General features: G+C 51.0%; 1 long non-coding RNA gene and 1 pseudogene across 1 annotated transcript; both read left to right on the top strand.

Moving 5' to 3' along the window:
* The first annotated feature begins 1020 nt into the window (after positions 1-1020).
* On the top strand, positions 1021-23421 carry LOC125513459 (annotated as a pseudogene).
* Positions 23422-25694: 2273 nt separating this feature from the next.
* On the top strand, positions 25695-27316 carry LOC125517492. Its single transcript, XR_007287624.1, has 2 exons — positions 25695-26540; positions 26624-27316. It is a non-coding gene; the product is annotated as an uncharacterized LOC125517492 (long non-coding RNA).
* The last annotated feature ends 245 nt before the right edge of the window (positions 27317-27561 follow it).

Raw genomic sequence — 27561 nt, 5'->3', positions numbered from 1 at the left:
AAACATCCCAACAAACAAACAACCCAAACAAGGGAGCGAACACTTCATTTGTGAAAAACGATGTGAGAAGGTGCACGTCAGGTAGTCTTGATCCATGCATGCAGAAATAAACAAGTAAATTGTAAAAAATCAGCACAATTGAGGACCCTAAGTAAAAAAGTCACCACCTTTTTTTCTTTCCATTTTTTGGTTTTTTACTGACAGTTTGGAGAAAACACTAAACAATAACTAAACGCATGTTGACACTGTTCCGGTGGATGGGACCCACTATAAGTGCTGACATGACAACAAAACTTGATGTCGTTTGACTAGCTTGTAGGCTTCGATCACTTGTTTCACTGTGAGTGCATCGACCGAACTCTGCCCATCATCCCCGCGGCCAATGACCACCCGCTCCCTACAACCTTTCCCGTAGGCGCCGTCTCATCAAGGTGAAGCTATCCATTGAAGGAATTGAAAGGGGATCCCCAAACGTCAACCCAATTTTCTTCCCCAACTTCGATTTTGCCGTTGTCGCGGTTGATTCAACGCCTTTGCGAGCCCCAACTCCTCTTTTTACCTGGGGCTAGGGTGAGGTTTGGGAGGATTTGGGGAAGAAAATTTGAGCGCTGGCGTTTGGGGGTTTTGCCCTCCGATTCCTTCAATGAAGAGCTTCACCTTGATGAGACGGAGCTTAAGTGCAACATTATAGTGAGCTTGGTGGCTGTTGGCCGCTGGGATGTCGAACGGAGCTCGGTTGATGTACTCCCGTTCAAACCCGTGGTCGAAGCCTACCGGCCCATCAAACAACGTCAAGTTTTGTTGTCACGTCAGCACTTACATTGGGTCCCATTCATTAGCAGCAATGTCAAAATGCATTTAGTGATCAATCAATGCTTTCTGCAAATTGTCAGCAAAAAATGCATTCGGTTGAATTTTTTTTTGCCGCAAAAAAAACCATATGCTTTAAAAAAAGGAAATATGATACTAGTGTTTCTTTTAATTAAAATTTAGGGTTGCCAATTGTGATGTTTTATTGCAATTTACTCGAAATAAACAAACTCTCCTACTCTGCCTGCCCTGCGTCCGCGACGGGAGCCCGACCGCACCCAGGACTACCAAGCCCCACGGGAGCCCGGCGACTACGGCGGCTCACGCCGGCCGGCTCTCTGCCCTCCTCCTGGCCTCTCGTCCGCCGGCCTTCCTCGTTCCGGACCGCCCTAACTTTTGCCGCGACTGGACAACGCGACCGACGGCGGTGCTCCGTCTTGGCGCAGCTCGTACCGGTGAGTTTCTCCATTAATTTGTCACCCAATTGCCCCCCCTCCTACTTTCTGCATCAGTTTTCCATCGATTCATTCCTCGCCCGCCTTGCACCTACCGCCGGGGGGCTCGCCCTGTTCCTGCCGCACTCCGCCGTGAAGCCTGCCGAGCCGCCGCCGAGTTCGCCTGCCGCAACTCTCTTGCCGCTAGGGTTAACTGGCGGAGCGGGCGAGGGAGGCGTGGCCGCCGGCGTCTGTTGGGCTTTGCGTGAGGTCTAGCGTGAGTCGACCAGGTAGGAGTCATCACTTTGATGAAATGCCAAAAGGGTACAGTATGTTCATTTTCCTTGGTGATTACTTACCGTTAAGCCAAAAAGTATAAAAATACGCAGATATAATATGTTAGCAAAGTCGCAAAGTACAATGTGTCATTTATCTGTTACAGTATATAGTTTGTCTTCGCAAGTGGCATTCTGCAATCTGGCATTTTATCAAATTCCCTTCCAGAGAACGGAGATAAATCCTATAGGAATCGGTCTGTTCTTCCAAGGCAGAACCTGCCTCTTAACCGCCATCTCGTGGCATTGCGGTTTCCTCCCTTCTCTCCTTGTCATGATTGTTCGTCGTTGCCGCTCGTCGCTGGCATGACACCAATAAGCTACGGCAGAACATCTCAAATTGACTGGCTACGGCACCAGCCAACACAAGCCTACCACTTACTTCCGTGGTAGGTTTGAGGCTTGGAGACGAGGAACTAGACAGGTGGGCTGTATGAACAAAGTTCTCCAATGTGAATGCTTATATTCTACTGAAACCGGAATCCTGCATTGCTACGTGCTTATGGTTCCTGGAATAGGACCCAAAAGATAACAGTTTAGCCGTTTAGGTGATTCCTTTGTGTTAAGTGTAGTTAACACCTATCATGGTTATTGATGTTGAACAGTCCCTCAATAAGATCCCATGCTCAATAGCTATACCAAGGATTGAATACTGTAATACCGTATTGTTATGTCCTCTATTTCCTACTCCCTCCGTCCCAAAATAAGTGTCTTAACTTTAGTACAATTTTATACCAAAGTTAGTATAAAGTTGAGACACTTATTTTGGGACGGAGGGAGTATATGTTATGTGAAAAAAACTAATCTCGTATGGAGTTGCTTCATTTGTTCCAAAATTTATTTTTTCCGTGAAAGGCAAGAGCTCTGCCATACAATAAGGGGAAATAATATGTTATGTACAGGGAAGCCCAAGGCCAAAGAAAGACAAGAACAACAAGAACCAACAACAACAACAACAACAAAGCCTTTAGTCCCAAACAAGTTGGGGTAGGCTAGAGGTGAAACCCATAAGATCTCGCAACCAACTCATGGCTCTGGCACATGGATAGCAAGCTTCCACGCACCCCTGTCCATAGCTAGCTCTTTGGTGATACTCCAATCCTTCAGGTCTCTCTTAACGGACTCCTCCCATGTCAAATTCGGTCTACCCCGCCCTCTCTTGACATTCTCCGCACGCTTTAGCCGTCCACTATGCACCGGAGCTTCTGGAGGCCTGCGCTGAATATGCCCAAACCATCTCAGACGATGTTGGACAAGCTTCTCTTCAATTGGTGCTACCCCAACTCTATCTTGTATATCATCATTCCGGACTCGATCCTTCCTCGTGTGGCCACACATCCATCTCAACATACGCATCTCCGCCACACCTAACTGTTGAACATGTCGTCTTTTAGTCGGCCAACACTCAGCGCCATACAACATTGCGGGTCGAACCGCCGTCCTGTAGAACTTGCCTTTTAGCTTTTGTGGCACTCTCTTGTCACAGAGAATGCCAGAAGCTTGGCGCCACTTCATCCATCCGGCTTTGATTCGATGGTTCACATCTTCATCAATACCCCCATCTTCATCACATCTGCAGCATTGACCCTAAATACCGAAAGGTGTCCTTCTGAGGTACCACCTGGCCATCAAGGCTAACCTCCTCCTCACACCTAGTAGTACTGAAACCGCACATCATGTACTCGGTTTTAGTTCTACTAAGCCTAAACCCTTTCGATTCCAAGGTTTGTCTCCATAACTCTAACTTCCTATTTACCCCCGTCCGACTATCGTCAACTAGCACCACATCATCCGCAAAGAGCATACACCATGGGATATCTCCTTGTATATCCCTTGTGACCTCATCCATCACCAATGCAAAAAGATAAGGGCTCAAAGCTGACCCCTGATGTAGTCCTATCTTAATCGAGAAGTCATCAGTGTCGACATCACTTGTTCGAACACTTGTCACAACATTATCGTACATGTCCTTGATGAGGGTAATGTACTTTGCTGGGACTTTGTGTTTCTCCAAGGCCCACCACATGACATTCCGCGGTATCTTATCATAGGCCTTCTCCAAGTCAATGAACACCATATGCAAGTCCTTCTTTTGCTCCCTATATCTCTCCATAAGTTGTCGTACCAAGAAAATGGCTTCCATGGTCGACCTCCCAGGCATGAAACCAAACTGATTTTTGGTCACGCCTGTCATTCTTCTTAAGCGGTGCTCAATGACTCTCTCCCATAGCTTCATTGTATGGCTCATCAGCTTAATTCCACGGTAATTAGTACAACTCTGAACATCCCCCTTGTTCTTGAAGATTGGTACTAATATACTCCGTCTCCATTCTTCTGGCATCTTGTTTGTCCGAAAAATGAGGTTGAAAAGCTTGGTTAGCCATACTATCGCTATGTCCCCGAGACCTTTCCACACCTCAATGGGGATACAATCAGGGCCCATCGCCTTGCCTCCTTTCATCCTTTTTAAAGCCTCCTTGACCTCAGACTCCTGGATTCGCCGCACAAAACGCATGCTGGTCTCATCAAAGGAGTCGTCCAGTTCAATGGTAGAACTCTCATTCTCCCCATTGAACAGCTTGTCGAAGTACTCCCGCCATCTATGCTTAATCTCCTCGTCCTTCACCAAGAGTTGGCTTGCTCCGTCCTTGATGCATTTGACTTGGACAATATCCCTCGTCTTCCTCTCTCGGATCTTGGCCATCTTATAGATGTCCCTTTCACCTTCCTTCGTGCCTAACCGTTGGTAGAGGTCCTCATATGCCCGACCCCTTGCTTCACCAACAGCTCGCTTTGCGGCCTTCTTCGTCATCTTGTACTTCTCTATGTTGTCTGCACTCCTATCCAGGTATAGGCGTTTGAAGCAATCTTTCTTCTCTTTAATCGCCTTCTGGACATCATCATTCCACCACCAGGTATCCTTATCTTCGCTTCTCCTTCCCCTGGACACTCCAAGCTCCTCCGAGGCCACCTTACGAATGCAAGTCGCCATCTTTGTCCACACATTGTTCGCATCTCCTCCTTCCTCCCAAGGGCCCTCCTTAATGACCCTCTCCTTGAACGCTAGAGCTACCTCCCCCTTGAGCTTCCACCACTTCGTTCTAGCGACTTTGGCACGCTTATCCTGCTGGACACGAATCCGAAAGCGGAAGTCAGCAACCACCAGCTTATGCTGGGGTACAACACTCTCTTCAGGTATCACCTTACAGTCTAGGCACGCACGCCTATCTTCTCTTATCGAGAGGATGAAATCAATCTGGCTAGAGTGTTGGCCACTACTAAAAGTCACCAGATGTGATTCTCTCTTTCTAAAGAGGGTGTTAGCTACAATCATGTTGTAGGCTAGAGCAAAGCTTAAGACATCTTCTCCTTCTTGATTCCTGATGCCATAGCCAAAGCCCCCGTGCGCCCCTTCAAAACCTGTGTTAGATGTACCCACGTGGCCATTGAGGTCTCCTCCTATGAAGAGCTTCACACCAATCGGTACACTCCTAACCATGTCTTCCAGGCCTTCCCAGAACTCCCTCTTGGTGTTCTCATTGTGGCCTACTTGCGGGGCATACGCGCTGATAACATTGAGAACCAAGTCCTCAACTACCAGCTTGACCAGGATAATCCGGTCCCCACATCTCTTGACGTTACCACTCCATACTTGAGGCTCTTGTTGATCAAGATTCCTACGCCATTTCTGTTTGCAGCCGTCCCTGTGTACCACAGCTTGAAGCCGGTATCCTCCACCTCCTTCGCCTTCTGTCCTCTCCATTTGGTTTCTTGGACGCAAAGGATATCAACACCTCTCCTCATCGCTGCATCAACTAGCTCCTGAAGCTTCCCTCTCAGAGACCCTACGTTCCAGCTACCTAAGCGAATCCTCCTAGGCTCGGCTAGCTTCCTTACCCTTCGCACTCGTCGAGTCAAATGCGAAGACCCTTGCCCATTTTCCACTACATCCGGGCGCCGATGTAGCGCGCCACTAAGGATGCGACGACCCGATCCTCGCTCACTTGCCACCGTATCCGGATCAAGATACAGCGCGCCACCTTGGGGGTGACGGCCCGGCCCTTGCCCATTTTCCACCACACCCGGGTTCCGATGTAGCGCGTCGCTGAGAGGGTCACGCCCCAACGAAAATCTTTTGGGTTTCATCTCCATAAGAGTGGCTGAGTTTTTACGTTGGCTCGCCAAGCCTATCACAACCCTCCTCCTTTACCCGGGCTTGGGACCGGCTATGTTGAGACAACATAGGCGGACCAAAATAGGAAAAATAAAAACCTCTGAAGGACACAGCCGGCTAGGTGACGCGAGACAAAACAGCAGGCCTAGGTCGTATACTCGTAACTGAAGGAAAGAGCATCAACCTGTGGGAGGTGATCGTGTCTCAAGTGATGAGATCTTGTTATGTCTCTTCGACCTCTAATGCAAAACTGACTGCAGTTTCCAACCATAATATGTCATAAAAGATAACAAAAGGTGCATAAAATGCAAGAAAAATCTAATGACATACTTATCAGCCCTTCGATGTATTGGTCATTTTAGGCTGCCAAAGGTTCACTGAGTGGATCCCATGGTGACATGCACTTGAGAAGTGAGGTAGTGATGCATTTTTAGCTTTCACTGGTTGTTCTGCCAACGCCAAATTTCCGTATTGTATCTGCTTATTCATTGAGGCCATATGTTATACTAACTTTTTTAAAACAGAAGGTTATTGTTGTTGAGAAATAAACTACCGTGGAGACCCATATGCTGCATGTTTTGGTAGGTTAGATATTCTCTTGTCTGTACCGATATGGGAGCCGTGGTGCTGAAAACATTGTCATACATGTGTCAAGCTACTGCATTTATACATTTGGCTGAATAAACTGGCTATCTTAGGAGTTAGGATGAAGTCTAAGACGAATAGGGGCATACAGAAGGCAGGAAGAGTAGATCATCTCGAAGGAGGAGGACCAAACTGGATTCTTGTTGCCGGAGGAGTTTTGCTAAGCACTCTCTCCGTCAAACTTGGATGCAAATTAAAGCAAATGTTTGATACGAAGCAGCAGAATAGCTTTTCCAAAGGTCTAACACTCCCATTTTCAGTTGTTACCTTTATCCCCTTTCATACTCTTTATATGCTGTATGCTTACTATGCAAAACTGCAGCCGAAAGTAGGTCCGGAGGATGTGAATTGCACTCAAACGTATGTAGGTTTTGTGGCCAAACTAGCTGCTACTATTGTATTTCAGGTACTTCTTCTATAACTTTGTATATTCTGTTGCCTGCTTCTCATTTTCCACCGACCTTTTAGTCAAATTGTAAATTCAAGGTTTTAGTTGTTTGTTTATATCTGCGAGTCTCTGTACTAAAGGACATCAAATAGGGCAAGAGCATATTGGTTTACCAAAAGGCTTAGTTATGATCAAGTCGTCATCTTTGCCTTGCATTGATCATGATCTTGGTCTCTATCAGTTTCATGTCCATTCGGAGATGATAACTTACACACATTTGCATAATAATATATATACATAAAAATATGGAAATTTCGGAACTCTAGTTTGGTATCAAAGTGTGACGTAGCGGCACAAAGATCTGGCACTATATTGTACTCCCTCCGTCCCAAATTTCTTTTCTTAGATTTGTCTAAATATGAATGTATCGAGTTACGTTTTAGTGTTAGATACATCCGTATCTAAACAAATTTAAGACAAGAATTTTGGGACGGAGGGAGTAGTTGCTTTGTCTTATCTGGAAAAAGTGTAGTTATATGCCTGGCAATTTCTATACATTTGTGGTTTTGTCATGTGCGCAAACAAAGTTCTACCTTATAGTCTCGGATTGTTATTAGCATTTCCGCATGGTAACCATATAATTTTTGGTCAGTTACCTGTTAAAGATAGAAATACAACCCGAAAGCTCAGTTGAGTTTGTTAGATCGTATCAAGTGTGACAGAGTTCTAACTTAATTGGTGATGATATGCACAATTTGATCACTAAATTTGTTAAACACAATACAGGGAGCAACGGTGAGATGGCACGGACATTTTTCCTATGAACATATGGCTTTTAAATCTGTCAAGAGTTAGCACCTTAGGTTCAACAGTGTACGGAAATCTACATATCCAGAAACGATAGGAATAGTCCCCAGGTCAGAGTTCAGGTTGCTACTTAACAAAATCATTCTGTTGTAACAACTAACCAGCCAAACAAGTTCTATTTGGCTAGTAAATCACTTCGAGCAAAATCATTCTGCTGTAACCACTAGCCAGCCAAACAAGTTCTCCTTGGCTAGTACAACCTACAAATCTAAGGATATTTGATTTATTTTCCAGAAATGCAACTTGAGCGGTTTGGACAGACTCTAGGGCATTCTTGTGTCATACAACTCGCTGGATTTGTCCTTCCGTACTGGCCACATGGTGGAATGTTACCGACAAGTTATCATAAACCTGCACCCTCTGTTTTAAGGTTCATGCACTAGCCAATGTGTTATGGCCGGCATATACTACAGCTCAGCCCAGTTATCTTATCGTTATTAGGGGCTTAGCTCAATTATCGTATTTGGAGATTATATAAACTCATGTAAGGACTCGTTTGAAGTTAAGCAGAAGCAATCATATTTACTCGGCTTCCTGAAGGGAGTCGGGAGACATAACTCTAGCTGCCGCCTCCTGCGCCCTCTCTCTCGCGCGCGATGGCGCCCCAGCGCCGGCGACCTCGCCTTCCTCCACGCCAAGCCTCCTTCCACCCCTACAACCGACCCAGTAGGAACCCAACTCCTATCACAATGCAACCAAAAGTTTGAACTGATGGAAAGGGTCAGGTATTCCACATGTATACTTCAACACCCCCTCTCACGTGTGATGTGGGAAGTCTAGACTTGAAGGTATGGCTCAAGAGGCCTATACGTGGACACATGGTATTAGAGCCTAAGGTCTTAGTTCAAGTCCTGGCTTTTGCAATTTGTCCAAAAATTGCTGCTGCTCCCCTCCGTGTCCACGTATAGGCCTCTTGAGCCATACCTGAGTCTATTCAAGTGCTGACTTACCCGTGTCACATATGAGAGGTGGTGTTGAAGTGTATATGTGGATTGCGTAGCCCTTTTCATAGTTTGGACTTTTAGTTGCATTGGCTAATGCATGAAGCTTAACATGGTATCAGGGTCTAAGGACCGGAGTTCAAATCCTGGCTATCGCAATTTATCCAAAAATTGTTGCTGCCCCCCCCCTCTGCGTCCATGTATAGGCCTCTTGAGTCTTACCTTTGAGTCTATTCACTTGTTGATTTTCTGCGCTGTCGGTGTCCTGGTAACGGGGGTCCCCAGACATGCCTGTCTGCGGCCCACGGCGTGGCTCCGCCAGCGGCGCCGTGCGGCCCATCTTCATCAGCAAACACTCAAGACCCTCGCGAGGGGCCCAGCCTCGCGAGGCGGACGACGCAAGACCTCCTCAGAGACGGCCTCATCAGACTGGCTCGCGAGGGACAGAGAGATCAAGGCAAAGGGCACCTCGCGAGTTTCCTGTGACGTGGGCGTCAGGCGGGCGTCAGCGCGCACAATGTCCTCATTTTCTTTTTGGTACTAAAGAGGTAAGCGCAGGTGAGGAGTCCCGAAGCATCAGGCAAAGATTTTCATATCAGCGCAACGAGACCAAGACCAGCAGAACGGCAGGACGGAGGCCACCGTGGAGCCTAGGACGACGTCACCACCAGAGCCTTTGGCAGACGAAGACCACCTTTAGTCAGGATAACTTGTACTAGTTGTCTCCCTTCAAATTTGGCTGTTGTGGCATCCCTTCCCACCAGCATTTGGGAAGAGGATCAGGGCCTCTATAATTAGGGCTAGCCACCACAGTTGGAGGCAACGGATCCAAGGCCATTCAGATCATCCTCATCCACACGAACTCACCAAGCACAAAAGCATCTCTTTTCAGGAGGCTGTTCTTCCCTTGTAACTGTTCATCCTTAGCCCAAGAGGCAATCCACCACACCACACTGGAGTAGGGTATTACACCACATCGTTGGCCCCGACCAGTATAAATCTTGTGTCCCTTTGTTCTGCGAGTTCGACGCGCTGAACCTTGAGATCGCGGTGAGGGAGAGTGCAAGGGGGAGGAGAGATCTTCGTGCGCACCCCAGTGTTCGAACCTCAAGAGTTTTGCCGGAACCCGAAATTCGACATTTGGCGCGCCAGGTAGAGGTACGTCGAAGCCTTCCTTCCGTTGATCCACGCTCCGCCATCACCGCGCCTTGCCCCTATGGCCGGCGTTGCTCTTTCGGCTGCGATGACGGATGCCCATGGTGGGGCCAGGGGGCTCCGAGCCTTAGCCCCCGCCTTGCAGCGGGTGCAGTAGCCATCCAAATTCAAGCTAGAGATGCTGCCGCGTTACGACGGCGCGGCGGACCCGTCGGCCTTCCTGCTGGCGCATGAAGAGGCCGTCCAGGCTGGGGGCGGCAACAAGGTCATGGCCAACTGGCTTCCCATGGCCCTCAACGGTGCACCGCGCGCCTGACTGCTCAACCTCCTAAAATCTACGGAGGCATCTTGGGAGGAGCTGCGCAGCCTCTTCGCTGCGTGTTTCACGGCATCGGCGCCCCTCGCTGTCGCGGCCCTCCTAGGCGGCTTGCAAGCGCTGTCCTTGGGCCGTCACACCAAACCGTTTCTTCGCCAGATCGACGCCGCTTCAGCGCGACAGGGAGCTCCCCCGGGTTGGGCGGCGCCCAAGGCCGACCTGACCTTCGACTCGGGGGATCACCCAGTCACCACCGTCGGCTCGGACATGCTCCCAATGCTTTGCACGCCCACCATCTGCAGCATAGCTGTCACCAAGACCCTCATTGACGACGGCGCCGGCCTCAATGTGCTCCCTGTGGAGGCTTTTAGCCTCCTTCACGTGTCGCTCGAGCGGTCCGCCCTAGCAAGCCCTTCTTCGGGGTCGTCGGCGGCTCCGCTAGCCCCCTGGGGCATATCCGTCTTCCCGTGACCTTCGGCACCCGCGACAACTATCGCACTGAGCTGATCGACTTCGACATCGCCCGTATTGGCCTCTCGTACAACGCCATCCTCGGGTACCCGACACTGGCTCAGTTTATGGCGACAACCCATCCGGCCTACAACCTCATGAAGATGCTTGGGAGCAAGGACGTTTTCACCGTGGTCGGAGATACCAAGAAAGCTCTGGTAGCGCTCAGGCCTGCCCTCAAAACCGCCGTGGCAGCATGACCGGCCGATGAGGTCACCTCCGGAGTCAAGGAGGCAGCACCAGCTAAGAAGAAGCAGTTGTTCACTCAAGATCGGGCAGAAACCAAGCAAGTGCCGGTCAAGGAAGATGGGTCCTCTGGAGCCGCCTTCACCATAGATGCCAACCTCGACCCGGATCGAGAGAAGGCATTGGTGAAGTTCTTGCGCGCAAACAAGTGTTCGCATGGGAACCCAAACAACTGGTAGGGGTCCCAAGAGGGGTGATCGAGCATCACTTGAGGGTGTGCCCCAATGTGCGCCCTGTGAAGCAGAAAGCGCGGCGACAATCCATGGAGAAGCAGTCCTTTATCATTCAGGATACCCGCAAGCTGGAGACGGCGGGTGTCATTCGCGAGGTTCGGTACTCCGAGTGGCTGGCGAACCCCGTCGTCGTGCCAAAGAAAGGTGGGAAGGAACGCATGTGTGTCTATTTCACCAACCTCAACAAGGCCTGTCCCCAAGATCCGTTCTCACTCCCACCATCTGCAGCATAGCTGTCACCAAGACCCTCATTGACGACGGCGCCGGCCTCACCAAGACCCTCAAGGTGTCATTCGTTGGTGGAGTCAACGATCTTGGGAACGCATCCAGATCGTTGACTCCGAATGCAACCTGCTATGCTTCCTGGATGCGTTCTCGGGCTATCATCAGATTAAGATGGCGGTAGAGGATGTGGAGAAGACGGTCTTCTTAACCCCGTGTGGGGTGTACTGCTACACTTGTATGCCGTTCGGGTTGCGCAATGCAGGCGCGACCTTCCAACGACTGATGCACATCACCCTGGGTCAGCAGCTCGGGAGGAACGCTGAAGCATACGTCGACGATATTGTGGTAATGTTTCGGGAGGCGAGAACTTTGATTCAGGACCTGGAGGAAACCTTCGCGAGCCTGCATCAGATGGACTTGCGGCTCAACCCGGAGAAGTGCGTGTTTGGTGTCCCTTTCGCCAAGCTGGGATCAAGGCCAACCCGGAGAAGGTCAAGGCAATCGAAGACATGAACCCACCGCAAACCCTCAAGGAGATGCAGAAGCTTGACGACTGCGTGACTTCGCTAGGGCGCTTCATCTTCAAGCTGGAAGAGCGCGCCCTACCATTCTTCAAGCTGATGAAGAAGGGCCCATTTGAGTGGACCCCGGAGGCTGACCAAGCGTTTCAAGACCTCAAAAGATACCTGACCAGCCTTTCGGTGATGGTGGCGCCCCGCCCTCTCGAGCCCCTGGTGCTCTACCTTGTCGCCACTTCTTACTCCGCCAGCGCAGTTTTGGTGGCGGATAGGGATGAGAGCCAGGCCAAGGATACGTCGCGCCGAGCTACGCCCCCAACCGGAGCGACACAAGACCCGGAGGGCACCGCAAGGGCTGCAGCAACGCCAACGGATGACCAAGCCCAGCAAGACAACGTCCTTGGGCCTGCAGAGGCCCCAATGAGCGACCGGGCTTCGGGGGTCCCACCGCTTTCGGAGGCGCCTCAACCTCCGACAGACGTAGGCCCCGTCGGCGCGCCCGCCCACGTCGAGCACCCAGTGTATTTCGTCAGCACGGTACTGCGGGACGCAAGGGCATGGTATCTCATGCTTCAGAAGCTCTTGCTCGCATTCTTGGTGGCCTCGCGTAAGCTACGACACTACTTTCAAGGTCATCCAATCAAGGTCGTCTCGGCTTACCCGCTGGAGAGGGTACTCAGGAGCCCCAACGCTGCTGGAAGGGTCGCCGAATGGAACATCGAGTTGCAGGCATTCCAGCTGGAGTTCAGCACAACCAGGGTCATCAAGGGAGCCGTGCTCGCCGATTTCGTGGCAGAATGGACGAATGCCTCGGGGCTTGAAGTAGGCGAGGACCGATCCCTCTCGTCGGGAAGTGAAGCGCCCGACGGCTGGGTTATGTATTTCAATAGCGCGTTTGCACGCCAGGGCGCGGGGGCTGGAACGGTGCTCATCTCGCCCACTCAGGACAAGCTCTATTATGCCGTGCAACTCTGCTTCCAGCAGGACGAGAAGGTCTCTAACTACATCACGGAGTACGAAGGCCTCATAGCTGGCCTTAAGGCTGCGGTGGCCCTAGGGTGAAGCGCCTCACCATCAGGGGTGACTCGCAGCTCCTCGTCAACTTCTCCAATAAGGTGTACGAGCCAAGGGACGAGCACATGGGGCCATACCTCGCGGACGTACGCAAAATGGAGAAGCAGTTCCTAGGTCTAGAATTGCAGCATGTGCCCCGTGACACCAACAAGGAGGCCAACGACATCGCCAAAAGAGCATTCAAGCGACTACCCCAAGAGCCTGGTGTCTTCGAAGAGCGGCTCTTCAAGCCGTCGGCAACACCTCCGCTTTCGAGGCCGGCGCTGCCTCGGGAGCCCCGCTTGCGGCCCCTCGGGAGCGCGCCTACTCTTGGCGCTCGAGCCTCAGGAGAGGTGCTGGACCAAGGAGTTCAAGGAATACCTGATGTAAGGGACGCTGTGTAACGCCCTGAGACCGATGTGCCAGGTGTACTCCAGTTATTCGTTGTTGTGCCTTGTCATTGCTTGCGTGTCATGCATTGCATATCATGTTATCATGTGCATTTCATTTGCATACATGTTCGTCTCATGCATCCGAACCTTTTCCCCGTTGTCCGTTTTGCATTCCGGCGCTCCGTTCTCCTTCGATGGTCATTTCTACCTTTCTTTCATGTGTGGGGGTTAAACATTTTCGGATTGGACCGAGACTTGCCAAGCGGCCTTGGTTTACTACCGGTAGACCGCCTGTCAAGTTTCGTACCATTTGGATTTCGTTTGATACTCCAACGGTTAACCGAGAGACCGAAAAGGCCTCGTGTGTGTTGCAGCCCAACACCCTTCCAAAGTGGCCCAAAACCCACCTATCTCCCCTCCATCATCTCGGTCGTTCGATCACGATCGCGTGGCCGAAAACCGCACCTCATTTGGACTCTCCTAGCTTCCTCTACCTATAAAAGAGCACCCCTCCCCGAAATTTCGGATCATTTCGCGGTCCAACCCTATCTTCTTCCTCCTCCCGCTGACGGACACGTCCACCCTCTCGCCCGGACATGTCCGCCTCGTCCCGCGCCTAATCGCGCGCTGCCACCTGTCCATCGCCGCCCTTCTCTCTCCTCCCCATCGCCGCGGCCCGCCAGGCCCATCGCGGGACCGCGGGACCCAACCGCCGCCGCCCCGTGCCTGTCATCCCCGCCGCCATGCCCGAGGCGCCGCCTCCGCGCCGGGGCGCCACGCCGCCGTGCGCCTCCCACCGGTGACCGGCCCGTCACCTCGTCGCCGGGCGAGCCTCGCCGGACCGCGCCACCGCGCCACCGGCCACCACCGCTGCCTCGGTTGCCGCGCCGCCCGAGGACCGCGGCCACCAGCCATCGCCGGATCCGCTCCTCGCCGACCCCTCCGTGGCCTTCCTCGCCGGAGGCCTCCCCCTCGCCGGAGTTGCATCAAGCTCGCCGGAGTGCCTCGGTTCGCGTGTGCACGAACCCTAGATCTGAGATCTGAGAAAGGTTGACTTTTTCCTAAGTCCCCGAAATTTCCACGTTTCATATGGCCATGTTCATCGTGCCGTAACTCCGCATCCGTAGCTCTGATTCATGCATATAGCATATCAAAAAATTCGTCTCAGAGAGTACATCATTTCATTCCATTGCATCATTTTCATTTGAGTTTATTTTGATGCCCGAAATGCTGTTAGAAGAGAGCTACTTGAGATAATTGTCAGATTTGCTACTCCATTTAGATATTTGTCATTTTTGCCATGATTATTGTGTGCATGATATGCCCATGAGCTCTACATATGTTTTGTTAAAGGTTTTGCCAACTTTCCAGATGTGCAACCCATGTATTTTTGTGATGTGTGTGGTGTCTAGCACAAGCTTCCAAAGTGAGGCACTTGGTAATGCTGATTTCAGGGATTTAGCATTTCCACTAAGTCCTTGAGCTGTTTATCTCATTATGTCATATGTTCATGTTGTTTTCTAGCGATCCGTGTCTCTTTTGAGGATGATCAGTAAGGATGTTTTGTTAATCTTGTAGTGCTCTATCCATCCATGTCTTTATTTGCATTTATGGAGCACCCTAGCTTGAGTCAATCGAGCTCTACTTTTACTATTTCGTGAATCTGAGCAGATTGTCTATTTGTTAACGATTTTGCCGAGAATGTTGTAGTTGATCCGTGCATACTATGCTATTGTTCTTGCCAGGTCTAGCTTGCATTTTGTGTATTCTTGATGGGTGTATGCTTAGATTGTCATGCCTTACTCTGTAGTGAGTGCATCGAGCTCGTTAACATGCCTACTTGATATCTGTTTCAGCATGCTCCAGTTTTCACTAAGTCTGAGAACTGATTATGTTTTTGCCATGTTCATATGCTTGCAATTGTATTTTCTGATCCCTTTTGGCTCAAGGTCACTAAGGTACTTTTGTTAAGCTCTTTGAGTAGCTCCATGCCATGCTTTACTTTGTCATGTTCAGGTCCTGTAGTATATAGTTTTGTTGCTCCGAAGAGTGCTATCTGATCTGGAATTTCAGACAAGTGTTAATTTTACTAAGTCTGAGATCTGTTTATCATATGCATTTTTTGCCATGCTTGTTTGAACCTGTTAATGGATGAATTGGCCGTAGCTCAGTGCTAGACTTTTGTTAAGCATCATGAATGCATCCCTGTCATGTATTTTGTTGCCATGTTTGGGTGCTGTAGCATGTTCATCTCATTGCATTTAGATGGCTACTTGCTGTAAATCGCAGACCGGTGCCATATTTGAATTGCTTGCCATTTTCAAACCGTAACTCCGATTCCGGTGATCTTTATATCGTTTTCAAACGATTTCATCTCATCTTTTCAGTGGCATACTTGGATTTTCAAGTTGAGGCCAGATTCATGCATTCCCTTGCAAATCATGCATATGCATCGCATACCGCATCTCGCATATCATACCATATTCATGTGTTGGTTGTTTACTATGTTGTGTGCTTCTTTTCGGTGTTTGCTTCTTCGGGTTGGTTCCGGTTACGTCGCGTTTGTGAGGACCCGTTCGTCTACGTCCGTTTGTCTTTTTCATGGACTCATTCTTTTTCCTTGCGGGTTTTCAGGCAAGATGACCATACCCTCAAAATCACTTCTATCTTTGCTTGCTTAGTTGCTCGCTCTTTTGCTATGCCTATGCTGCGATACCTACCACTTGATTATCATGCCTCCTATATTGTTGAACCAAGCCTCTAACCCACCTTGTCCTAGCAAACCGTTGTTTGGCTATGTTACCGCTTTGCTCAGCCCCTCTTATAGCGTTGTTAGTTGCAGGTGAAGATTGAAGTTTGTTCCTTGTTGGAACATGGAGATGTTGTTCCTTGTTGGAACATGTTTACTTGTTGGGATATCACAATATATCTTATTTTAATTAATGCATCTATATATTTGATAAAGGGTGGAAGGCTCGGCCTTATGCCTGGTGTTTTGTTCCACTCTTGCCACCCTAGTTTCCGTCATATCGGTGTTATGTTCCCGGATTTTGCGTTCCTTACGCGGTTGGGCTATTATGGGAACCCCTTGACAGTTCGCCTTGAGTAAAACTCCTCCAGCAATGCCCAACATTGGTTTTACCATTTGCCACCTAGCCTTTTCTTTTCCCTTGGGAGTCGCGCTCCTGAGGGTCATCATTATTTTACCCCCCCGGGCCAGTGCTCCTCTGAGTGTTGGTCCAACCTGTCAGCTGCCGGTGACCACCAGGGGCAACTCTGGGCTGGCCTACCCGTACCTAGGACAATCTGAGTGTGCCCTGAGAAAGATATGTGCAGCTCCTATCAGGATTTGTCGGCACATTCGGGCGGTGTTGCTGGTTTAGTTTTACCCTGTCGAAATGTCTTGTAGAACCGGGATACCGAGTCTGATCGGAATGTCTCGGGAGGAGGTCTGTTCCTTCGTTGACCGTGAGAGCTTGTGATGGGCTAAGTTGGGACACCCCTGCAGGGATTTGAACTTTCGAAAGCCGTGCCCGCGATTATGGGCAGATGGGAATTTGTTAATGTCCGGTTGTAGAAAACCTGAAGTTGACCTTAATTAAAATACATCAACCGCGTGTGTTACCGTGATGGTCTCTTTCCGGCGGAGTCCGGGAAGTGAACACGGTGTTGGAGTTATGCTTGACGTAGGTTGGAGTTATGCTTGACGTAGGTTGTTTTAGGATCACTTCTTGACCATACTTTTATCGACCGTGCTTTGCCTTCTCTTCTCGCTCTTATTTGCGTATGTTAGCCACCATATATGCTAGTCGCTTGCTGCAGCTCCACCTCTTACCTTTACCTTACCCATAAGCTTAAATAGTCTTGATCGCGAGGGTGCGAGATTGCTGAGTCCTCGTGACTCACAGATTCTTCCAAACCCAGCTTGCAAGTGCCGATGAGTCCGTGCAGTTGACGCAACCAAGCTCAGGAGGAGCTCGATGAAGATCTTATCCTTTGTGTTGCTTCGTTCTAGTTGGTCAGTAGTGGAGCCCATTTGGGGTCGATCGGGGACCTTGTCGCATTTGGGGTTCTTCTTTTATTTTGGCTCCGTAGTCGGGCCTTGATTGTATTTGGATGATGTAATGCTTTATTCATGTATTGTGTGAAGTGGCGATTGTAAGCCAACCATGTATCTCTTTTCCTTATGTATTACATGGGTTGTGTGAAGATTACCTCACTTGCGACATTGCTTTCAAATGCGGTTATGCCTCTAAGTCGTGCTTCGACACGTGGGAGATATAGCCGCATCGAGGGTGTTACACGCTGCCGGAGAAAGAGGAGGATGCGGAGCGCGTAACCCGACAGGCCACTACGTACTACATCCAGGACGGTGAGTTATACAGGAAGTGGCCGAATGACGTTTCCTTGCGTTGTATCTTCAGGGAACAGGGGAACGAGTTGCTAGCTGACATACACGGCGAAGACTGCGGGCACCACTCGTCGCCACGAACCCTCGTCGGCAAGGCATTCCGTAGCAGGTTCTACTGGCTTACGTCGCTCAACGACGCGACTGAGCTGGTGAAGTCCTGCGAGGCCTGGTAATTCCACGCCAAGCAGATCCATCAGCCAGCTTAGGACCTCCAGACCATCCCGCTCTCGTGGCCATTTGCAGTCCGGGGCTTGATATTTTAGGCCCGTTCCCTCGAGCGCCTGGGGGCTACCGCTACCTCTACGTTGCCATCGACAAGTTCACCAAATGGGCGGAGATAAAAGCTGTCTGCACCATCCCGACCGGATCTGCGGTCAAGTTCATCAAGGGTCTCGTGAGCCGGTTCGGGGTCCCTAATCGCATCATCACCGACAACGGCTCGCAGTTCATTAGCAATCTCTTCAAGACATATTGTGCTAACCTTGGAACGCAGATCTGCTATGCTTTGGTGGCACACCCCAGGAGCAATGGTCAGGACGAACGCGCCAACGCGAAGGTCCTGAGAGGCCTCAAGACCAGGACCTTCAGGAAGAAGCTCGAGGCTTGCGGCAGGGGCTGGCACGATTAGCTCCAGTCTGTGCTGTGATCCATCCGCACCACCGCCACCAAGCCAACAGGCGAGACCCCGTTCTTCCTCGTCTACGGAGCAGAAGCGGTTCTCTCTCACGAGGTCAAGCATCGCTCCGCGCGGGTCCTGGCGTTTGATGAGGCGCAACAGGACGCCATGTGGGGGATGGACCTCGTGCTGGGGGAGGAACGCCGCCGCGAAGCCACGCTTCGAGCGGCAAGATACTAGCAGGCGCTGTGGCGGTATCATTGTCGCAGCGTCCGCTCCAGGACGCTCGAGGTGGGTGACATCGTCCTAAGGCAGGTGCTCTTCAGGGAAGGGCTGTATAAGCTTTCACCCATGTGGGAGGGCCCGTTTAAGGTCGACCACGTCTCCAAGCCTGGCGCCTGGAGACGCAGGATGGGGTCCCCATCCAGAACGCCTGGAACATCCAGCACCTCCGGAATTTCTACCCATGAAGCAAGGCCCGACGCCTGTGAAGGTCTCCGCTCGTGACACTCACGTAATAATAAGTGGGGCTGTACACGCCTCGGAGTCTCAGAAGTGCCGCCCTCGGGCCTCGGGGGCTCCCTCCCGCGTCCTAGTGGCAGCACTTAGCTCCGCGCTGGTGAGAAGACTAGACTAGGTGCCGGACGCAGCTTTTCATTTGCTTTCTGTAGTTGGCTTGCCCCACTTTAATGAAAATTTGCTTTCTGGTGTAACTTGCCGGCTTGGTTCCATGCTTTTTGCCTCCGTTTCTGTCCTCGGTTCCTTGTTTTGACCCGTGCTCTCCCTCGCATGCCTTGCGAGGGGGCTGGACAGGTGCCCTCATGAGCGTTTTTCCTGTTCTTCGCGAGGCACCCTCGCTCGAGCTCGCAAGCTGGCGCAGCTCTCTCAATCCGTGCCCCTCGGGTACCGTGATGCGAAGCGCTGGGTCGTGGCTGGCTGCGCCTGCGACCAGGGCTTGGAAGAATAATAGTTTCCTAACGAATTTTTGCAGTTCCTAGACGCCTCCCGAGCCAAGGAGGCCTCGCCAGGCACTGGAAAGTGCGCGCCTCACGAGGCGGAAACTACTTTGAGCGGGCCAAGCTAAGTTATTTCTACGCGCCTACATAAAACGCCGATACTGCAACGCGACATAGGAACGATAAACATAGCATAGCAACTTGAAAATCATGGTTCGTTGCACGCCCTTGCGGGGCCCCATACTTGTCTTTCTCTTAATGCAGGAAGAAAAGGAAGAACGAAACAAAAGTGGTGCGTGCCCCCGCAACAGTTCGCAAGGATGGGCCCATGGCGCTCTTCTGGGCTCAGCCATTCCCCTCCTCGCGCTTCACTGGAGCGCGACGACGAGACGACCCGCTGCCACCCTTGAAACAGGCGCGACGGCTGGTCGTAGCTGCCGCTGCTGGAGTTGTCGCCGGAAGAAGAGCCGTCGTAGCTGGACGAGCCATGGCCGGCGCCAAGGACAAGCCCGCCTTCACCCTCGTCGCGGCCGTTGCCGAGGCTGAGCACCTCACCGCCGTCGTTGTCCTCAGGGCAGCACCCGACGCGGCGACCATATTCACCGAACACCCTCACGTAGAGGGTCGCGTTGCCATCGTACTTGAAGTGGAGGGTGCACCGCCGGCCCAGGCCGCGCGCACGAGCAAACGTCTGCCAGCCGCGGGCCAGGGCTGCGTTGCCCGCAACGGAGACCTCGACCGCGACCCATGAAGCCTTGCTGTAGCAGCCGTCCGCCTGCAGTCAGAGACCGCCTGGACCCGTGGCTGGCAGCTCAGCGACAAAGAAGCGTGGAAGCTGAAGCCAGGTGCCAGCCGGGTTCTCTGACCACACGACGAACTCCGGCAGCACCTCCGTCGAGTGGAAGCACGGCCGGGGAGGCCGCGCGATCATGGCGCGCCTCCCTTCATCGACGGGGCTGCCACGACCTGGGCGACTCCCACCGCGCGAAGAGGCGCCGCCGCGGCTGCGAGGGGCCATAGCGGGGGCCGCGGTGTGCTTGCGGGGACGGCCGCGCCCCCTCTTAGGCGGCGGTGAGCCTGGCCCCTCCTGTCGGGCCTTCCCCTTTTCTGCGGTCGAGAACCTCTTTGCAGGAGCCATGAGTGTCGCTGCTAGCGATGAAGCAAGGGAGAAGAAGCGAGCGGAGCAGGAAGGGGTGAGCGACGGGGGCTCCGCCCCTTCCTCATTTATAGCGGGAGAAGGCCAACCGGCGATCCCCACGATCACAGGTAATGATGATTTTTCTCTGCATGCAGCAGGGACTCGTCAAGTCGGGCAGTTGCCGAGACAGCGTGGGGAAGCGGAGACGCCCACGTCCCATTAATCGCCACGCGTCAACTGAGACCGCAGGCTGTTGGGGCCCGCGGCGCTCCGCACTTGCCCCTTGGCCAAGTCCGAGCGCGCCTTGGGCCCGGGGGCTACTGTCGGCGTCCTGGGAACGGGGTCCCCAGACTTGCCTGCCTGTGGCCCACGGCGTGGCTCCGCCAGCGGCCCCGTACGGCCCATCTTCACCAGCAAACACTCAAGATCCTCGCGAGGGGCCGAGCCTCGCGAGGCGGACGACGCAAGACCGCCTCGGGGGCGGCCTCACCATGCTGGCTCGCGAGGGGCGAAGAGATCAAGGCAAGGGGCACCTCGCGAGGTTCCTGTGACGCAAGCCATGACGACCGGGGCCAGGCGGGCGCCAGGCGGGTGCCAGCGCACACAGTGTCCTCGTTTCCTCTTTGGTGCTAAAAAGGCAAACGCAGGCGAGGAGTCCCGAGGCATCAGACAAAGTTTTTTATATCAGTGCAACGAGACCAAGACCAGCAGGACGGCAGGACGGAGGTCACCGTGGAGCCCAGGACAGCGTCACCACCAGAGCCTTTGGCAGGCGAAGACCACCTTTAGTCAGGATAATTTGTACTAGTTGTCTCCCTTCAAATTTGGCCGTTTTGGCATCCCTTTCCACCAACATTTGGGAAGAGGATCAGGGCCTTTATAAATAGGGCCAGCCACCACAGTAGGAGGCAACGGATCCGAGGCCATTCAGATCATCCTCATCCACACAAACTCACCAAGCACAAGAGCACCTCTCCTCAGGAGGCTGTTCTTCCCTTATAACTGTTCATCCTCAGTCCAAAAGGCAATCCACCATACCACACTGGAGTAGGGTATTATACCACATCGGTGGCCCGAACCAGTATAAATCTTGTCCCTTTGTTCTGCGAGTTCGATGCGCTGAGGCTTGAGATCGCGGTGAGGAAGAGTGCAAGGGGGAGGAGAGATCTTCGTGCACACCCCAGTGTTCGGACCTCAAGGGTTTTGCCGGAAACCGAAATTCGACACGTGCCACACATGAAAAGGGGTGCTGAAGTGTATATGTGGATTGGCTAGCCGTTTTTATAAGTTTGGACTTTTGGTTGTGTTGACTAGTACATGAAGCTTAACACTTCGTTTGTTGTTCATGCTCAGTACATTGTCTTGCAAACGACAGACATTTAGTGGAGTTGGGTACTTGGGTATGTCATATGAGTATTGTATCAAGATAAAGCCTCAATCCCGGTGGATACTGGACACTCTCGGAGCCTCTCCGCCAGCTGTGTGGCTGCCAGGCAGGTCCCTATCGACAGTAGTCCATTTGTTTTCACGTGTTGCTTTGCAGTCATACCAAACCCTGCACAGCACGCCCCCACCTTGGTGGTGGCCTTTCTTCCTCCTTACTCTCGAATACCTATGATTGTCACAGGTTCAACTTCCCTATTGGCTGTTGAGCACCGGGATCTGCAAAATTAGTCAGGATGATTACATTATTGTATTTATGTTATTTGCAATTTCGGACATGAGTTCAGCATTTAGAGACACAGAGATGTCATCTTCCTACTTGGTTGTTTGTTCAATTATATTGAATTAAAGTACCTTGGTCACATTGTATCATTACAGTTTGGCACCTTAATTTGGCGTTTGAAACCCAACCCTTTCTTCGTGGTGTAACAGCTTTTCCAAAACGTGGAAAATATTAAATGCTGATTGTAATATGCAGGGCATTCAGATGGTGGAGTGGAAGTCAAGCATCCACCTGCAAGTCCTTCATCGAAATCAGCCGAACCCTCACTTCCACTTGTGAAGATACCAGTGCAAGAATCAAGCAAGGACAACAGCGGCGTCATGTGGATATCATCACCTGACCGCCTTGAAGATCCTCGCAAACCATTTCAGTACTCAAACAGTTCTGGCTCTCCACGTGTTTCAGAGTCAGGATCTGACATTTATAGCAAGAGAGAGGTCATACAGAAGCTGAGGCAGCACCTGAAGAGCCGTGATGAGATGATCATGGAGATTCAAGCTCAGATTGCTGACCTTAAGAACTCTCTTGTCATCCAGGAGACACAGTCGTCCAATTTGCAGTCTCAGCTGGAGTCTGCTAACCGAGATTTATTTGAATCTGAGCGGGAGATCCAGCATCTGAGGAAGATCATCACGGACCATTGTGTTGGCGAAGCACTCTCTCACGATAAGCTGTTGCATGTTGGACACTGGCAGTCAGATGCCACCAATGGCCATGCGCAGCGTCAATGACCCTGAGCTGCATTTTATTGGTATTGGGAAGAAGAAAGAAGAGTTGGAGAGGATGGAGATGCTCAAGAGGGAGGTGGGTGAGCTGAAGGAAGTTATCGGAGGGAAAGACTTCTTGCTTCACAGCTACAAGGAGCAGAAGGTCGAACTCTGCTCTCAGATCAGGGAATTGCAGGAAAAACTCTCCTCGCATGTGCCGAGCATATTGTAGGATCTACTGGTAATGTTCGTTTGCCAAAGGAGCAGCAGCTGTAGCCCTGTTCCCATGCGGTCTTGCACCACTGCTTTGCAGGAAAATCTGTCGGTGCACAGGCCGAACATCCTAGGATATTTGCAGAATGTTAGGTTGATTGGTTTCTTTCTTTCTTTCTTCTTGGCCATATTGTTAGCTTGGTTTGCTTCAGTTCCCGCCCTCTGTTGCTTGGCATTACAAAGGGTTTCTTTGCTCAGTTGCTGGACCTAGGGTAGCTAAATTAATGGGAAGTTGATACTCCAGACTTACGGTGCTGTACAGTTTTTTTTTTTTTTTTGGTTTGCAGGCACCTCTGTGTGATGTTTAGAGAAATATCCTTTCCTTTCTAATGTGTGGTTGGTGACATTTTTACGTACTCCTGTAAAGTTGGGTCATCTATTTTGAAACGGAGGGAGTAACTTTTTTCAACAAAGAGTGGATTTTTATTAGCTTAAAATGGAGCATCAAAGGGATACAAACACAATTGACATACACCTGGACTAGGATGCACACAACCAATACCAACACATGCACAAGAACACACTAACAAATAGCAAAATTATGTAAGATTAAAGTTATGGGTAGGCGAGGAAAAAGAAAAAGAAAACAAAGCAAAATTATATAAGATCAAAGTTATTTGTAGGCGAGGAAAATTATACGACAATGATCATATGTGCAGCACTTATTTCTTGACACTACATGGACGACGAGGTTCTTCAACAACACGTAGCGGCGCTTAGCATCGAGGTCACCCGATTCAACCACCCAAGGCCAGAATCTAGGCTCTCTCCGTGAAGAACCAAACCCATTATATTTGAGCAATGTTTTCAACAAGACAATGACTTAAAAAATTGTCATTGTTAGGTATAACCAACTCGGGTCAGACTTAGGTTTTCACCCTGTCGAGACCCGGTGCTCGAGTAGCACTATCGTGGATGCCACTCATGTGTTATCGCCACCATTTTTTCTAGATCCCAACAGCTACATGTGATTTGTAATTGCCGCCACTTCACAACCGTTCATTTCCGTTAGGTCGTCATCCATATTTTGCATCTCTCCACCGAAGTCAACTACCAGATTTGGAGGAAGAAACCCTCATGAAGACCTATCAGTGGCCACTACAATCCGCGGCGGCATGGTCACCACAAGGACCAACACTGACGGGAGAACACACCACCATCGACTACCACCATGCTGGATAGAGCCCTACCCAGGCCCTTCGGTCCAGGGGACGACATGGCCAAAACTGGAGCACGAAAGAAAAATCACCATTGCCGACTCACCCCCGCGGTAAGCGCAACCACTGCTGCACACAACCGACAAATCACCCCCGACCAGAGCATTTTGCCCGCCCCCGAGCACGCCCACCATCATACCTCCTGATGAGAAGCTGCACATAGGCCTGCCGCATCCGACAAAGCCTCCTCCGCGCCTCCCATCTCCACACCGCGCAGGCCCACCAGACTTGTTGTCTCCTCCCAACATGCAACCATGGTGGTCGCCACCGAGATCAATTACAATGCGTCACCCTGGCGCCAAGCATTGCAAGGGATTTGCCCAATGGCACACATGCAGCAATGAGGGGAGGATACATGTTGGAGAGGGCTCTAGTGACGTCAGCCCATAGGCAATGCCCGAGTCACCAAGAGTGACACGAGGTGCGATCTAATATTTTCAGGAGATGGGGTTGACATCCTGGAGTTTTCCCCAAAAGTAAAAAATGTTTTCATTAATTAAATAATTAACTTGACTATTTTATTTTTGCCATTTTTTAAACAATGAATAAGTAAACCCATTTTCGTGTTGCGATTTGAGACTCACCCCGAACCGTTGGACACGACCTCGTTGTGAGATTTGGGAGGTACCCAATTTTTTTCGCAATGTTTACAGAAGCCTTGGTATCACCTGTTATGCGGACCCTCCGTTTATTTAGTAAGTGGAGATATTTTCTAAATAAATTTTCAACGGTCTCTGATCAATTTGGGATGATTTGTGTGGTCTCAAAATTTTCTAGTGTGGTTATGTTTTAAATTTCGTCCGAATCGAAGTTCGTGTGGTGCCCTAACTATTAATTATGTGAGGTACTATAGTCGGTTTAATTAATAAATGATTTTGTAGATAAAAACTACCTATTGGCTTCCTTTGTTCTCTCCTCTCCAACCCTATCTAAAACCTCTCTAAATTCTAGCCCAAAGCCCTTCTAATCCCCTGCCTATATATGGATAGTCTCCTACTTCCAAAAATGAAACCCTATCATCTAGGGGATAAATCCCTTGAATTTCTGCTCCCAACCACCGCCACTTGGCAATAGCCAACCACCACCTCCATCCAACCAGTGCTACAACCTCAATCGTCGATATGAGCTGCCAGATCTTAGATCGGACAACCAGAGAGCCTCCCAGCCATCCCCCATGCAGCCCTGCATTCGCGCCTCCCGTGCCACTCGGGAGAGGAGCTTCCGACGCCTGTAGTTGTAATCTCTCACACTTTGTGTTTCATGAATATATATATATATATATATATATATATGATAACATCCCTTAAGACCTTATTCTAATAATACTTTCACTTATTCTGATAACGGTACCCGGTAGCTATCAATTAACCCTGCAAAAGGAAAAGACCGAGCTGCACCGGGCAAAAAGAGAATTACGCCGCTCACTCTCCCCATGACCTCCAAACTCTCTGCTCCCCTTCCCAGACAACCACCTCCCCACGCCCCGCCCCACTTCCATCCCCACCTTCTCCGGCTGCGCCGCCCACCACCTCCTCTGGCCGCGTCGCCCACCACCTCCTCCGGCCGCGCCCGACAACACCACCTTCTACGCCGGCTGCCACCCTCTTCTTTCTCCCGCGCCATTGACGCGGCAACAAACCACGGATCCGGCCGCCACCGACCCCTCGGCGTGGAAGCCGTCCGCTCGCGCAGCCTGGCGCCTGATCCGGCGAGGTCCACACCGGTGCCTCTATACCGCGCCGCCGAGGCCCGGGTTGTCCTCTCCCTCTCCGGCAGGGAGGCCCCGTCGAGCAACTCCCACGCTTGCCACCGAGAGGAGGCCGGCCAGGAGGCAGGCGCTAGCGCCCCCCTATTGCCCGCGGCAGATCCGACGAGCCAACCCACATCCTCATCTCCCTCGCGGCGGATCCGACGAGCTCTATCACCACGCGCCGGCGGGCGGACCCCCTCCCTCCTCCACTCACGGCGTCGTGCGCAGGCGGCGGCGCCACCGTTTCTCCCAGCCATCCTCCCCCCAAGCCACGTCTGGATGGATATGGTCTGCCCACCGCCTGATTTGGCCACGCCTTCAACCACCGCGACGTGATGGGGTGTAGGATCCAGGGAGGTTTCAGGGGTCAAGAAGCCACCGACCTCGCCGAAAATCGCCCTTCCCTCCTCCCGGCCAATCTCCTCCACCGGATGCCTCGCGTGCTGCCACGCCAGGCGCCGGATCCATCGGCCATTCATGCACCAGGGATGAGCTCGGCACGCGGTTCGTTTGTGACTTGCATCTTCTCATTGCTTCTGCATCTCCCCCTCATGTCCTCTGACGAGAAACCACATCTTGGCGTGCAGACTACTGGGAGAAACTGCATGGAGGAAGGCTCGCTCCTGGGAGAAACTGGGTGCACTATGGTCCTGGAGCAGATCGTTGTTTTGGTGTTTTTCTTATCAAGTGTAAATGTAGCCCACTATTGTTTGCTCATGAGGTTCAATTTACTTGTTCTTGCAGGAAGAAAGTGGTAGAGTGCGGTTTGATGCAGCATTGCATTTTTTATGTTTCCCTGATCATACAGTTTGGACAGCGAGCCTCCCTCCATGAAGTCCGCTGGCACATCCATGCAGTACAACGCGTGTGTGTATACGGTTCGCGACGCGTGTGTTGCCGGTGGCTGTTGTGAAGTTGATTGTTTTTTCATTTTCAGAAAAATTGCGTGAGGCTGTCTGGTCGTTAGTTTTATACTTAGTCATGCGGTGCACTCGTAAAAGTGGTGCAGTACTCGCAAAATCGTCGTTAGTTTTCTACTTAGTCATGCAGTGCACTAGCAAAAAGTGGTGTAGTACTAGCAAAATTATTTTGTTTCTTCTCAACAACGACAAATGGTGCAGCACTTTAGTCCAAAACAGTGGTAGCACACGACCATCGTTTACTCCAGAAAGCAGTACACTTACTGTGAGCAGTTGTGCAAAAGAAAAAGGAACCGATTGTATTTGTATTTTAGTTTTGAGACCTGTTGACTAAAATCCAGCGACCTATTTGTCAATAATGTTAAAAGATAGATGCAGTTTGATGTAAACCCTCATGTGGTTTACTTGGTGAAGAAAAACAGGATAATAAAAACTCTTGAGAAGTTCACATCCCCTCTAAAAATGCAATTCATTTTAAAGAAAAACTACTAAAATCAAACTATTTTTTGAAACAAAAAGTGGTGTAGTACAAAAAATTGTTACGGGGACAAAAAAATAAATAATGCGGTTCACTTCTTGATAGTGTTGCGGTTCACTTAGGCCCG

The sequence above is a fragment of the Triticum urartu genome, chromosome 6 (genome assembly GCF_003073215.2).
Source record: "Triticum urartu cultivar G1812 chromosome 6, Tu2.1, whole genome shotgun sequence".
Classification (NCBI taxonomy): Eukaryota; Viridiplantae; Streptophyta; class Magnoliopsida; order Poales; family Poaceae; genus Triticum; species Triticum urartu.
This window is presented reverse-complemented; position numbering and strand designations above follow the sequence as displayed.